At 46.7% G+C, this 13,794-nt stretch overlaps 1 long non-coding RNA gene across 1 annotated transcript; it reads right to left on the bottom strand.

The window, feature by feature from the left end:
- Positions 1 to 5,339: 5,339 nt before the first annotated feature.
- LOC145423629 (uncharacterized) lies at positions 5,340 to 6,158 on the bottom strand. Its single transcript, XR_013904686.1, has 2 exons — positions 5,805 to 6,158; positions 5,340 to 5,630 (listed from the first exon to the last, which is right to left on the bottom strand). It is a non-coding gene; the product is annotated as an uncharacterized LOC145423629 (long non-coding RNA).
- Between the last annotated feature and the right edge of the window lie 7,636 nt (positions 6,159 to 13,794).

The raw sequence follows: 13,794 nt of genomic DNA, 5'->3' as shown, positions 1-13,794 counted from the left end.
TGAACTGAGGAGGGGGCCCAAGGTGCATCTTTCGCCCTCTTACATTGCTGTGTCTGCAGCAATTCCCCAGCTCTTCATGAATGGTACTCATGCCCACTAATCAATAGTCAATAACAATTTGCACATGATCATGAAACTGAGCTCACAGACCGTTGCATATACTTTATATAAGGTTGGGGACGTCTCAAGTCAGCTGAGACTGAAGAAGTCATTTGGATGAGAAGAACAGAAATAACTTTCTGGGGTTCAAGCTCATATTGCCTTAACTGTTCCCTTTCCTTTGCCTCAATCATTAGTTGTAGCATGAACCATAGCTCATTCCAGCTTACCCTCTGTGTCTTTTGTTATTCTATCCTCCTGCAACTCTTTTTTTTTCTCATCTCCTTCAGTGGCTAAGTCACCTTGTCCACTAGGTTACTGAAACTTTTCAACTAATATTCCTATTCAGTCAGGGCATTGATTATTTCAGCACAAAGTTCTTCCTTCTGTAAATGGCCCTATACCAGCACCCTACTGGTCTGCCACAGAACAGAGATCCTTCTATGTGCAAACAAAGAGTTGCTGAACATTAGAGGCTCTTTCACAAACCTCTCTAAATCGCAGTACAAAAAGACTCACTTTAGTAAAACGCTATCAAAGCAGGCAACATGTTGTGGTAACACAAAAACATGCTATCAAAGTACAAGAATTTTTAAACTTCAAGCTTGTAAAAAGGAGGACTTAATATTATAGCTAACAATTTGAACTACCACTGAAAATTGGTGCCGAAAGAAGTGTTGCCAATTGAGACCCCCTTAGTGACTTTTTTTCTAAAAAGCGACTAGCGACAAATCTGGCGACTTTTGCTGGTGTTATTAGGAAGACTTATGACCACTTTTTGACTTGAAAGCACGTATCGCTCTTACGCTCAACAAGCAGCGCGTGCTGCCGTGGGCACCTCGCCCGTGCCAAAGCGCTCACAGGCGGCTGATAGCAGTGGCGGTCCTAGCCTGTTAGGCGCCCTGGGCGAACATTCCCTCTGGCTCCCCCCCCCCCACACACACACACACAGACAAAACATATTAAGGATTGTACATTAACATAAAGCTAACGGCAAACGGCTACCAAACAGCCATCATATTTCATAATAATAATAATAATAATAATAATAATAATAATGGATTGGATTTATATAGCGCTTTTCAAGGCACCCAAAGCACTTTACAATACCACTATTCATTCACTCTCACATTCACACACTGGTGGAGGCAGCTACAGTTGTAGCCACAGCTGCTCATACAATGAGAACAGGACAAATTAACAATTGACAATGACTAATTAATATTAAGATCTGTAACATAATGTATTGTTTGGAGTTTAGTCTGTTACTGTTACTATTTTTACCATTTCTTCTTGGAGCAACTGTAACGCACATAATTTCCTTAGGGATTAATAAAGTATTCTGATTCTGATTCTGATTGTTTCAGGATGACCTTGTCAGGGTCCTGGGTCTCCTGACCCAGCATGTTTAGTTCTTTGTGATTTTTGTATTATTGTACTTGTGTGAGTTATTCTATGGTTTCTAGTTTCGATCCCTTGCCGTTCATGTTTCTCTGTGTCCCCTCTGTTCTGTGTAAGTCTGTGTCTGCATGTTTGAGTTTCCCTCTGTGTCTTTCGGTTCTTAGAGTCCTCTGCCTTATGGTTTATGTCTCTGTGTTTCTTAGTTGCTGTCTCCACTGTGTCCCTAGTTCTAAAGTGTATATTTATTTTCTTACTCTTATATATATTGTTTGTTTACTTGCACTGCTGTAACTGGAGCCTCGTCGTCTCGTCTCTCTACTGGACTGTAGTGGAGATGACAATAAAGTTTACTTTGACTTCAGCAGCGAGCAGGCGCACCGAGGGCTCTCGCGCTCACTTTTCCTGTATAGAATTTCGAAAAAACATTGGTACAAATTATAAGTCTGTATCATAATGTCTGGTGTTTTCGTGTTTGTTGGTTTGTTTTTATTTTGTTTTATTTTGCGAGTTGGTTATTGGATGCTGCTCCAGCCGGTCAGAGAATCCCCCGCCGCCCCGCCCTCTCCTCTCTGCGCCGCAAGCAGCAGGCGCACCTCGCAAACGAAGGGCACCCTTACTCCCAGGAAATGGGCGATAGAAAACCGGTCGGTGCCTATGCCATTCCCAATATGTGCTGGCTGACGTCGGGGCAGCATGAGTACGAGCATTTTTTTTTTTTTTTTTTTTTTTTTTTTGCCGATACCCGTGATGATGCCCCCCACCACGATGCCACCCCGGGCAACCGCCCGTGTCGCCCGTATCTAAAACCGCTACTGGCAGATAGTCCTCCCACAGCAGTCACCCCCAGCTGCTCTCAGAGCAGATGTTCAGTCCTACGCGTCACAAGGTTTAAAACTGCTTAAAAGACACACACTTTTTTGTGTGTCTATGCGTGTGTGTGTAACTCTGCCAGAGTGCCTGTTTTGGGTCACTTTTGCCGGTACCAAGCCCGGATAAAGGAGGAGGGTTGGAATTGACATTAAAAGAAAACAATAATTGCTAAAATAATTTAATTTTTAGTTCTAAATATATTCTAAATGTATTTAGGTTGTTTTTTTTTTACTCACTTTATGTCTCTTCCACGATGTTATTTCTTTCTCCTTACAATTACATAAGCATGACCAATTATGCAAATTAGGTCATGATGTCATTTAGCGACTTCTAGCTACTTTAAGGACAACCAATAGCGATTTTCTTTACTGAGGAGTTGGCAACACTGGCCCAAAGTAAAGTACAATTAGTCCAAACTAACTTTTAAGGTACAGCCAGCATGCAGGTCTCAGAAGCATAAATGCAAAATCACAAAACAGTTAGCATAGACTGCAATGGCTACCAGTTAGCCTTACACTATGTTAGAAGGGTTAAGTGAATTTGAATACACAACACTAATTGTCCAAGCTAAGCTTACAATACAAAACAGGCTTTAAGTGTGCTACCACATGAACAAATGTTTGACAGGTCTGCTCTCTTACTCTAGAACTTTCCTTTTTTAACTCATTCACTGCCATTGACGGCTATAGACGTCAATGGCAGTGAATGAGTCAATGGGTTTAACTCATTCACTGCCAATGGCTGGCAGTGAATGAGTTAATGCACTTTTCCTGGTTATCAGTATAATTCCTGGGCTCTGTACTATGAGGCCAGTTCAGAGTACCCTAACTATCTTTCCACTGTCTGGTTTCACTGAAAATTCGCAAGAAGCTGCTAAGTTAACCCAGAGTTCCCCCCACACGTTCACATGGAAAGGCTGCCATTGGCTGCATTTGACAGACTCACAGATGTACAAGTGTCCTGGCAGCAGAGAGGGACATTTTACAAAGGAAGCTAAAACAACACTGTGAGAAAACAAAGTGAGTAACACAGCTGCTGCAGATGAAGGAGAAGTATGGTTATGTGCAAGAGGAAAAGCACTAGTTTAATTTTAAAAGCACTGTATGAATGTGTGAGTGTTTTAAAACAATAATACAGCAAAAACATGGAGTCCAGATTTTTGAAAAGCATTTATAGTGATAATGACAATGCACAACAGTCATGGTGGAGAGAGTTGTAGTACCTTGTTCAGGTAGCAGATAAAATGAGTAAGCCTATTTTAGACTCACTTGTATCAGTACCCATAACAGCAATTAAGGGCCACTGTAGTCTGATTTTGGATTCGTAAAAGGGTGCGGGAGATTTTTCATCCCTAAATTGAATCAAGCTGAAGAAGAAATATTGTATTCTGTAATTCTCGTAACACAATTCAGTTGTCTGTTCAACATTCATTCTGCACCCATTTGCATTTTGATTCATTTCCTAATCCAGCAGTATACAACAGATACCCTTTATCCTTGGAAATGAGTAAAGTTTGTTGAATATTGTTGGTTTTAATTGTGTGTGTGTTGTCCTCCTGATATTCTTTACACTGTGCACATTTATTTCTTCATCCTCCTCAAGCAGGACTGTCAGAAACAAGTAAGAAATTAATTCATCAGAAGTGGGAGGAAAGGAAAGTATAGGTACCCTAACCAAATGAAATGCTTTGCAAAGTAGCTGCAATCCAAACTCCCTGAGTTTCCAGCAGTTTAGTTGCAGAGGGGGAAAAAAAATCACGTTGCCATGGAAACTAAAACCTGGTAGTTATCCAGGCAGAGAAGCAAAACAAAATAGAAGATGTAGATAAAGTAATTGAAACAAAGGGGAATGAAAAATGGAGCAAACATGCAGAATTATTAAAGCATTTATTTCCAGTAGGTTAGGTTCACATAAAGCTCTTTACATGACAGTTTGTAGTAAACCGCACAGATTCTAACTTTGCTCACTGTAATTCTTATTCACATTTCACATCAAGCTGCCTCCGTGGTACAGTACCGGGATGCACGCTAAACCAAACTTGCAGGAGTCTGGGTCTCAGCCTCTCGTGTCTTTTGCTGAAGTAAGTGGAAGACTTAGCGGGATACTTGTGATTCTCTAATGAACCATCTGTCTCATCAGCTGAACATCATTTTTTTATCGTTTATTTTTTTAAGATGCTTGACACTGACAAAACTGGAAATCTCCATATGTTAACACATTTTTTTCTTGTCAGTGAGAGTGGCATAAAGTAGGGAGGGAGTGAGTGAGTGTGTGTGTGTGTGTGTGTGTGTGTGTGTGTGTGTGTAGGGTTTTAGACTTGGTTTTCAAATAAAGAGGGGAAGAAGATGAGGAGGTGGTTATATGACTTTAAGAAGAAATTGAGAAATTCAACTGAATCTTGCTTTTAGAAATGATCTGTATCATGTCTTCCAACTGCACATTGCACTTTAGAGATGAAGGAGGCATAACTGACCTACTTTCAGCTTCTGCCACTTCCTAGAAACAACCATCCAATCCAGTCTATTGGATTATTATTATTATTAACTTGGATTGCAGTCTGGTAATGTGGTCAGCCACTAACAAAAAGGAAAGAAAATTAAATTAGTCCACAGTAAAGTCAAACAATATATTGTAAACTGTAAAGATCATTAGAATGCACACAACCTCAGCCACTGAAGCAAATTACATTTTTTTCCAACACCAATGCAGAAAGGTTTGAGCAAACTTTTTATTTAATTGACTGCCATCCATTTTTGTATTAACCTCTGTATCAAATTCAAATTCAAATTTTATTTGTCACGTACACAGTCATACACATGTGGCGAGACGAGGATGGGGTATAAAGTAAATACTCTTTGCAGTTTTAAAAAGACAACGCCACCCTGGGAATTTCACCCAGAGAATACTGGAAATGACACTAAATCACCAAAAAGGCACTTAGGTTCGCTATACTCAATCCAGAGACGAGGTTCAATGATCAACAAATTCACAATTTATTAATAATTATTTAAAACACCATATAAAAGCACAATCATAAATATTCAAGTCCAAATATGCTTAAAAAGGTATTCAGAGCTGAGGCTTACCAGTGGAGGGGCAGGGATGCCACACACAAACTAAAGAAAGAAAACACACCCAAAACACAAGTGCAACACACTATCACACACACTCACACTAATAAACTAAACAAGGCAGGTGTGTACACTCAAGGGATCCCACCACCAAGGCACCCTAGTCTCCTCCACGTCGGCACTCCGCATCTGAATAAAAGAAACAAAGAAAATTTTAATATATTACAACAAACTAATGTGTAGCACCGGGGGATAACCCAACTGCAGGACCACACTGGTGATCTACAGCTAGAAAAAGGGCCTCCCACCAGTGGTGTAACAGAGAATCCAAACTACAAATCAAAAAGCAATAAAACCACATACAATCTGAATAAAACTCTAAAATCTGGAGCAAACGGAATCGCCGTACTGCTCCAACTTGTCGTCCACACGACGATAAGTTAACAGTCAATCAATATGCACGCCAGCTGACTCCGATAACCGGCATGCATATGGCCGTTGTCCACGCCGACGTCCACTGTAAAAGCTGACAGCAGCAGGGAAAGAATTCTCACAACGGGAACAGACGGTAAAAGCACAGCAAGGCAAAACAGCAGCACTTCAGTTCACGTAGCTTGGCGCAAAACTAAGGCCCACACTTCCAAATAAGCCGGGTCATAGAATGTAAGCAGAATAGCTCAGAGGAGGCTTCTATAGCTACGACCAGCCGCGATGGAGACTTTAGAGGAGTAACCCACAAACGATCTCTACCACACCGAGGAAGTCAGGTGACCAAAAAGGAGATCACAGGCAAGCGATGCAGAGACACTCAAATGGCCACTATTTATACCAGCGCCCCCTAATGGGCCAGGCTGAAAGTGGGTTGGACCGAGGGATAACATTCATCCTGCCACATTCTACCCCTCCTTCTTGCATCGTCGCCCCGACGATGAATTACAAAGACACCCAGATTAGTCCCAAGGCCTAAAAAATGCAGAGACAGCATGTACCCTAGGCTCAGAAATAGAGTTAGCAGCCCCTTGTGCCACCTCCCCTGTTGGTCTTGGAAGATGATGGATGTTTGAATGCTGGCCAGCTGTGGACCGGGTTGTTTTTCGCACCACCACATTTCTTGTATCAGAACTCGTAGAGGGAGCAGGAAGAGCGCTAGATGGAACTGGTGCTACACTCGGAGTAACTGTACAAGTGGCTGGAACATCGGAAGTTCGGTCTTCTGGTGGAAGCAACAACTCAGGGCTACTTGGAATCACTGCCACTGGGCTGTAAGATGGTGAAATATTTGCTTGAGGAGCTCCTATGCTCAGGAATAACAGGTCACTGTCACGTGATGAGTCATGTCCTGGTTCTGGGGAGGATATTTCTGGGCCATGTGAGCTACTGCTTGGAGCAGGCCCTTCTGATGGTGTAGCTGCCGTTACCACAGCCTTCAACAAGGTACGATGAACATGCTTCACACTGCTGGGATCATCTGCAGGTGCAATGGTATATACTGCCCCACCTCCTTTAGGTGCCTTCAGGATTCTATATACCACGGGTTTCCATCGATCTTGGATTTTACATCTCCCTCTTCCACTCAGATCGCGCAGGAACACCAACTGGCCATTGTTCAATGGTGCCTCTTTCACCTTTTTATCATGGTGCCTCTTTCTGCGGTCGGCAGCCAATTGCAATCGTTCCTTGGCTCCTTCATGTACAACCTGTAGCCGGGCTTGATGCTCCTGAATCCACTCGTGCACATCTCCACTGATGGGGTCCGGTACTCTGCCCAACAGAAAGTCCACTGGCAACCTGGGTTCTTGCCCAAACATCAATAAGAATGGGGTTTCCCCAGTAGCCTGATGGGGAGTGGTATTATAACAGTAGAGTAACTGGGGCAAACATACATTCCAGTCTCTTTTTCTGGATACTGGCAGGGTCCGCAACAAATTGTGCAAGGTCCTATTAAAACGTTCACACTGACCATTTCCAGCCGGATGATAAGGAGTAGTGTGGGACTTCTCGATACCATAAAACCTGCAGAGCTGCTGGATCAGGGAGCTTTCAAAGTTACGACCCTGATTGGAATGGATACGCGCTGGTACACCAAACTTCGAAAACCACTCTGTCACGAGAACCTGGGCCACTGTAGCCGCACATTGGTCACGAGTGGGGACTGCCAATGTATACTTGCTGAAAACATCAGTCATCACCAAAACGTTCTCCAGCCCATTCCGGGAAGGTTCGAGCAAGGTGTAATCAATGGCCAAGATTTCATTTGGTCGAGAAGCCAACAAATGTCCCATGAAACTTTGAGCTGCTGGTTGGGTGTCTTTTGCAACTTGGCAACGTTCGCATCTCTGACACCAACGAGCTACCTCAGCAGACATACCTGGCCAATAGCACCGTGAGCGGAGAAGCGCTAGGGTCCTTTCCACACCTTGATGGCCGTGCTCCTGATGAACATGAGTCAACACCTGCTCAATTAGTGCACTAGGCAGCAAAAGCTGAAGTACCACCTCGGCACCGTCAGGGCGATGAACCTGACGATACAGAACTCCTTCCCTTTCAATCAGACGATCCCATTGTCGTAGCAGCACCAGAGCAGGTGGAGCAAGCTGCTGCCGCTCCTCAAAGCTGGGTCGCTGCTTCCGTCTCCAGAACACCAAGATCTCCTTTATCACTGGGTCGACCTGTTGGAGGGCATGAAGATCAGGAGTAGTGAGATGGGGCAAAACCGTAATGGCAGCTTGTGATACCTCAGCTGGTCCCAGCCGCAAGGCTTGTTGAAGAGGTCCAGGCAAGGCTGTACCAGGAACCATGGCTTTAATCTCCTGAGGATCAGGTGGATGCTGGCGAGATAAAGCGTCTGCGTTCTTATTACTCCTTCCTGACCTGTACTTTAAGTCGAAGTCGAACGAAGCGAGCTGAGCTGCCCAGCGCTGTTCAGTAGCCCCAAGTTTAGCAGAAGACAAGTGACTAAGAGGATTGTTGTCGGTGTAAACAATACACTTATGGCCCAACAAGTACTCTCTAAATTTCTCAGTCATGGCCCACTTAAGTGCCAAAAACTCCAGCTTCATTGAGCTATAATTTAGCATATTGCGCTCAGTGGGCCTCAAACCCCGACTGGCATAGGCTATTGGCCTCACCTTACCTCCCTGCTCCTGGGAAAGCACTGCCCCTAGGCCGGCATGGCTGGCATCCACTTCTAAAATAAAAGGCAAAGAGAAATCTGCATAAGCGAGCACTGGTGCTGTTGTCAATTTAGTCTTTAATGCCTCAAAACTTTGAGCACACTCTGCAGTCCAGTTCTCCACGACACCATGCTCTGACCTCTTCTTTGATTTTCTGCCTCCCCACTCTGCCACCAGTCTATGCAGGGGTGCCGCCAACTTGGCAAAACCCTCCACAAAACGGCGATAATAGCTGGCAAACCCAAGGAAGGAGCGTAGTTCCGAAACAGTCTTAGGAGGCTGCCAGTTAGCCACCACTTCCACCTTGCTAGGGTCCGTAGAGACACCTTGATCGGAGATGACATGGCCTAGGTAGCGAACCTCCCGCTGGAAAAAGGCACATTTGGCAAGCTTGGCTTTTAAACCTTCCTGCTGAAGCCGACCTAGCACCACATCCAGCCGCTCAAGATGTTGCGATACTGTTGATGAAAAGATTACAATGTCATCAAGATAGAGAAGCAGAGACTGGCACTGTTGATCACCGAAAAGGCGTTGCATTAGTCTCTGGAAGGTGCTAGGGGCATTACAGAGCCCAAATGGCATTCGGTTCCATTCAAATAGGCCGAAAGGAGTACAGAAGGCAGTCTTGGGCCTATCCTCTTCCGTAACTGGGACCTGATTATAGCCACTTGCTAAATCCATGGTGGAAAACCAACGGGCACCAGTCAGCGCATCTAAGGATTCTTCAATGCGCGGCAGGGGGAATGCATCTTTCCTTGTCTTGTTGTTCAGTTGCCGATAATCAACACACATGCGTGGGCTGCCATCCTTCTTCTTAATGAGCACAATGGGAGAAGCATAGGGGCTGCTACTCTCTCTAATCACCTCGGCCCCTAACAACTGGTTAATATGCTCTTTCACAACCTCGTACTCTGAAGGGGGGATGCGCCTATAACGCTGCCGCACGGGGATATCGTCTAAGACTGGAATGTCATGGGAGATCAAGTTAGTGCAACCCAAATCAGTGTCATGAGCAGAAAAGACCGAGCTGTATTTCTTAAGGAGAGATCTCACCTGTCCCTGTTCCTCTGCTGACAGTTTAGACAAATCAATCCCTTCCATCTGATCCTGCGCAGTAGGAGTGGCGGTGTGAGATGCCATTGTGGCTACGTTAGGGAGTACTTCTGTCACACCAGCGGGCAAACTGACCACATGAACATCTTCCAGGGTCCCTATAACGGTCCTAGGGTAAAGCAAGACCGCCGTAGTCCCTACATTAACAACTGGTATGTATGCAGTACCTCTAACCACTCGAACCAATGCAGGGGACGCTAAAAGTCCAGCAGGCAAGTTAACATCAGTAGGTTCAAATAACACAGTGGCACCTGAATATTGCTCAGAACAGGTGGCGGCCACTACTTTCATTACACCACCCGGAATGCAACATGCTCGCTTACCCCTCACTCTCACATGGCCAGACAAATCCAGTGGGGCTCTTATACTAACGTCATGGCACTTTTGCAGCGCCTGCACAAGGGGTTTAGGGGCCTCGGTGACAAAGCCCAAACTAAACAATGCTTCACCGTGTTGCCCAAAAAGCTCGTGGTAACACTTCCGAATGACATTCATCCCCAATACACCCGGAACCGTGGAAGGTCCTGCACCTGGAGGATCTTTAACGACCAACACGCCACACTGTGGAAGAAACTTGTCACAGAGCTCTACACTTAGCTCGATATAGCCAAGGTAAGGAATGGACAACCCATTAGCCGCTTTAAGCTGCAACCAATGACAAGCTTGGAGACGCTCTTGACCCCAGGACTCAAAATGCTGGCGGAAAAAACTTTCAGTAATGGTAGAGACCATGGACCCCGTATCAACCAAACAAGGTACTTTTATACCGCCCATGTCCACATCTATATGAGGACAGGATGAAATTAATTTCGAGACTGCCTCTGGACCATTAGAAACAACCCTTGAGCCAATAGACACCCCACCCGAACTGTGGCTCGGCAATACGGAGGGTGCTAGTTTTCCGAAGCCGTATTTAAAGGAGAGTGCCTGCGATTATGCAGAGGGGCCTGCGAAGGAGGCCGGGAACGAGGAACGCGTTCCCCATCACACTCCCGAGCAAAATGTCCAGGTTGCTGACAACGACGGCATATAATGGAATCGCCCCGTCCTGAGCGAGGCATTCGATGGGGGCCCTGCAATCGAGCAATGCTCTGAGTGAGCTGATTAAGTTGCTCCTGCTGGCGCTTTAACAATTCCTTCATCTCGCTCATCTCAGACAAATGGGTAGACTGAGCTATTCCTGAGGGACCGCTATGGACCCCATACTGAATGCCATAAACAGAAGGGACAGAACTGCTTCTATGCCTAACGCCACTAGGCAACCCTTCACGTTCCCACCTAATAGCTTCCCCTCTAATCTCCAGCAATGTCAGTGTTGGCTGCCTCCTTACTAGCTGCTTTAACTCCCGCCGCAAGGTACTATCTAAGACCTGTTCAACAAATTGATCTCTTAATAAAACGTCAGCATTGGGCATGCCATTGGGGGCACTCGATTTAACTTTCTCCATAAGACCCAAGAGAGCGAGGGAAAACTCTTGCAGTGTCTCACTTTCCTGCTGTTTTCTAGAGAAGAAAGCTTCCTGCAATGCTACATAGGAGTCTGAACAGCCATACAGTTCTTGCAATATAGTGATTATCTTAGCAGGATCAGTCCTCTCTGCACTAGAGCGATATTTGATCTCCTCACGTGCTTCCCCTTCTAGGTGGTCAAACAGGAAAAATGCTTTATCAGCCAAAGACAAATGACGTGCTCTAGCACAACCTTCTAATTCCTCCAACCATTCATTCAACCCTATACCTGATTTTCCTCTAAACATAGGGCACTTTCTGTCACGGGGCACAAAAACTAGTCTCTCTGCTACAGAGACACCAGCCGTTGGGGGGTTAACAGATGATGCAGTTGAAGCAGAAGGTGTAGCACTAGTACCTGACCCAACAGCCCTCTCCTGACGCAGCCTCTCATTGTCTGCTTTCAGCTGCGCGATCAAGTCCCTGAGTTCCTGTAACTCTTCCTCCATCTCTGTAACACAGCTGTGAAATCCCACACCAAAGTAGCTGCTGCTTTGCCTTTATTCTGTACAAAATAATATATAAAAAAAACAATTCACGTTACACCAAACAAAAAAAAGAACACACGTCTCTGTTTTAAAGAGTATATCCTGTCGACAACAACGCCAAGTTTGTGGCGAGACGAGGATGGGGTATAAAGTAAATACTCTTTGCAGTTTTAAAAAGACAACGCCACCCTGGGAATTTCACCCAGAGAATACTGGAAATGACACTAAATCACCAAAAAGGCACTTAGGTTCGCTATACTCAATCCAGAGACGAGGTTCAATGATCAACAAATTCACAATTTATTAATAATTATTTAAAACACCATATAAAAGCACAATCATAAATATTCAAGTCCAAATATGCTTAAAAAGGTATTCTGTCATGAATCGCCGTGCGGCAGGCAGGAGTAGGACCCAAAATGCAGGACTCACAGGCACGAGGGGATGAACTCAAAACTCAGCTTTATTTTCCGGCAGAACCAAATATACAAACTTAAACTAAACTGGGAAACCAAACTAAGAACTCACAGAGAGACACAGGGAGATCCACACACGGCATGAGGGACGACGTCACCCTGAACAGAGGGAGACGCAGACAGAAATACACAGAGGGTTAACGAGGGAAGTGGGAGCACACGGGGAACACAGCTGACACAGATAATCATAACGAGACAGGGCAGGAGTGAACACAACATGACGCATACTGACGAGAGACTGTCAAAGTAAAACAGGAAGTACAGAGGTTCAGACAAGAGGAGAGAGCACGGGGAGAACACAGACATAACAGGCTGGGGAAAACATGGAATAAAACACGAAAGGGGACAAGGGCTCATGAATACATAGAGGGGCACACGGGGGGTGAGAGTCACAAAGGGAAAGCACACAGGGAACCACATAATAGGGCAACTCAGGAAACAGAACCTAGACAGGGAACTGAATACAAAAATACAAGAAAACTAAGAACACTGGGCCAACATGGCCCAGGACCATGACAGTACCCCCCCCTCAAGGGCTGGCTCCAGACAGCCCAAACACAGAAAAACAAAACCAAACAGAAAACAACCCAGGGCGGGCGGCGGGGGCCCAGGACGGAGGGCTCGGAACAGAAAACAAAGAGCATAGAAAACACCGGAGCCCAAGAAAACAACCCAAAACACAGAGCAGTTCAGGGGGCCGACCGTGCGGAAGGCAACGGCGGAGACGCGGAAACAGTTCAGGAGGCCGACCGCGCGCAAGGCAACGGCGGCGGCGAAGGAGACGACGGAGCAGTTCAGGAGGCCGACCGCGCGGAAGGCAGCGGCGGCGGCGACGACGGAGCAGTTCAGGAGGCCGACCGCGCGGAAGGCAGCGGCGGCGGCGACGACGGAGCAGTTCAGGAGGCCGACCGCGCGGAAGGCAGCGGCGGCGGCGACGACGGAGCAGTTCAGGAGGCCGACCGCGCGGAAGGCAGCGGCGGCGGCGACGACGGAGCAGTTCAGGAGGCCGACCGCGCGGAAGGCAGCGGCGGCCCTCCAGTCCCAGGCGTGCCGGCCATGGCCCGGTGGGCGCAGGGCCAGACGAGGCGGCAGAAGCGGAGGCTGGACCAGACGAGGCGGCAGAAGCGGAGGCTGGACCAGACGAGGCGGCAGAAGCGGAGGCTGGACCAGACGAGGCGGCAGAAGCGGAGGCTGGACCAGACGAGGCGGCAGATGAGGATGCTGGACCAGACGAGGCGGCTGATGAGGATGCTGGAGCAGACGAGGCGGCTGATGAGGATGCTGGACCAGACGAGGCGGCTGATGAGGATGCTGGAGCAGACGAGGCGGCTGATGAGGATGCTGGAGCAGACGAGGCAGCTGATGAGGATGCTGGAGCAGACGAAGCGGCTGATGAGGATGCTGGAGCAGACGAAGCAGCTGATGAGGAGGCTGCGGCAGACGAAGGCTCTGATGAGGAGGCTGCGGCAGACGAAGGCTCTGATGAGGAGGCTGCGGCAGACGAAGGCTCTGATGAGGAGGCTGCGGCAGACGAAGGCTCTGATGAGGAGGCTGCGGCAGACGAGGGCTCTGAAGAGGCTGCAGCAGACGAAGA

This window comes from Astatotilapia calliptera, chromosome 22, assembly GCF_964374335.1.
Source record: "Astatotilapia calliptera chromosome 22, fAstCal68.1, whole genome shotgun sequence".
Lineage (NCBI taxonomy): Eukaryota > Metazoa > Chordata > Actinopteri > Cichliformes > Cichlidae > Astatotilapia > Astatotilapia calliptera.
Note: the sequence above shows the minus strand (reverse complement) of the source record. Positions and strands in the feature narration are given on the sequence as shown.